Source organism: Trichechus manatus, unplaced genomic scaffold (genome assembly GCF_000243295.1).
Source record: "Trichechus manatus latirostris isolate Lorelei unplaced genomic scaffold, TriManLat1.0 scaffold00112, whole genome shotgun sequence".
Lineage (NCBI taxonomy): Eukaryota > Metazoa > Chordata > Mammalia > Sirenia > Trichechidae > Trichechus > Trichechus manatus.
Genome location: NW_004444048.1, coordinates 386,583 through 388,798, shown reverse-complemented (window position 1 = coordinate 388,798; position 2,216 = coordinate 386,583).

Here is a 2,216-nt window from a genome sequence, read left to right as displayed (position 1 = left end):
CAGCATAAATAATTTCCTCAGGCAATACTGGTCTTTAAGGTCAACTAGACTATGTCCAGAGTTAACTCCCTCTTTCTCTGACGCTGGTCACGAGCACACACACCTCTTTTTCCTCTCTTCTTACTTGTGATTATCTATCTCCTTCCTTCGTCCTTCCTCCTACCTTCCTTTTTTTCTAGTCCCACCAATATTTATTTTGTCGCTTGAATATTTTATTTTCTGTTTGCATTTATTCCATTTTCCCTCAAGTTAATTCTGTAATCTAAGGATTTTTGTCCCAAACTCCAGGCATTTGGAGACTTCTATTGTTCATAGTGGAAAGGGTTTGGTCCTTTAGAAGGAGCCATAAAGCTGAAATGAGTAGCAAGAAACACATACAGATAATGAAACACTTGCACTCACCCAGGATTCATCAACTGCTTCTATTTCTGCTATTGGCATATGCCTTGCTACTCATTGCTATAGATTGTAAAGCAAAACGTTGCATTTCTATACTCCAGTTTTTCTTAACATTTAGAGATTTTGAGTCTTGTGTAGAAGGATTGGAGTTTAATTAAATCATTTGTATCTAGTCTCATATGTTGTATGTGAAATCTCTCTCACCCTTCCAACTCCTATTTTCTGTTCAGAGTAACTTGTGATTGATTAGTGCTCACTTGCCTTTTTATTTATAGGCATTGGCTTTCCATTTAATATTTCTTAGTGCACTTATTCTTTTTTTTTTTTAACTGCTGCTGCTCTGATTTTTTGGCATACACACCAGTGCCTTCTGGACTGTGCGAAGCTTTGACAAGAATGAAGAGGAGGCCCGACGGAATTTGTCTAGTACAGCTAGCACTCCACTCAAAATAACTTTTCCTTTAAAAAAATCTATTTTTACTGGTTCAAGCCTCGTCTCATCTTTCAATCATAAGGTTGAACCTTGCATTTTATTTTAAAGTACAAGGGGTAACATTGAAGATGGTAATAAAAAGAAAAATATCAGTTTTAATTCTGTACATTTGAGATGGATAAATTTGATCAAATTAAATCTGTTGTTTGACTCTACTGAGCTAATCGGCTTTGTAGATCAAAAATATCAAACACTTGGCCTTTTCCAGTAAAATATCTCGTAGTGAAAATCTTTTTTTCCTTTGCCAATTCTTGAACTTTGTACGCGACATGGAACACTATTTTCAATCATAAATGAATAATCATGTGAGAAATGATCTAGCTTGTCATAAGACAGTTTATACTAGAACTTGTTCTCACACAATTGCTTGTCCAGCATACAGACCTACAACTGATGCTAAATTAGTAGCATCTGAGTTATTTGCTCTTTAGGGAACTCGGATTAACAAAGGAAATTGACATTATTAAGAAATCAGGGGGAAAATTTTTAAATTGGTTCACGATTGCTTGGGACTGACTGGAGTACTTCATTGTCTCCTGATGGGCTCTGGGTTCATTATATTCTTTGAGGCTTCTGGAAGGTTAACAATAATGTTAAAGGGGAAGTAGTGAGATTAAATTAATTCAGGAAAAATAACTCATTATTTGTAGCTTCCCATGATTGAGGAGAGATTGTAACTGTTGATTCAAGAAACAGAATAATTTTATACTATTTCATTTTTGAGTAGTTAATAAATTCATGGTTCAGAAATGAATACAATGTTTAAAACAATGTAGTAAAAGGCCTCACTCCCATCCCGGCTTCCATCTGCCCTGTTTGCCACCTGCCACGCCTAAAAGTTACTGATTTTATTAGTTTCTTATTTATGTATGCAGAGTTTCTTTATTATAATCAAATGCCAATCTATATTCTTATTCTTCCCACTGTCTCACACAAAATGTAGAATATTACATACACTATTCCGGATCTTAATATTTGCTGCTTGTTCGTTTTGTTTTCACTACTCAACACTTCTGAGAGAATTTTCCATTTCAGTACAAAGAGAGCTTCTTTTTCTTTTTTAGAGCTAACTGGTATTGCACTAAGAAGCCCTGGTGGCACAGTGGTTAAAGCGCTCGGCTGCTAACCGAAAGATCAGTGGTTTGAACCCATCAGCCAACCTGAGGGAGAAAGATGTAGCAGTCTGCTTCCAGAAAGATTTACAGCCTTGGAAACCCTATGGGGAAGTTCTACTCTGTCCTATACTGTCGCTATTAGTCAGAATTGACTTGATGGCAGTGGGTTTGGTGTTTTTGGTTGGTACTGCATTGCAGGGAAGGTACCA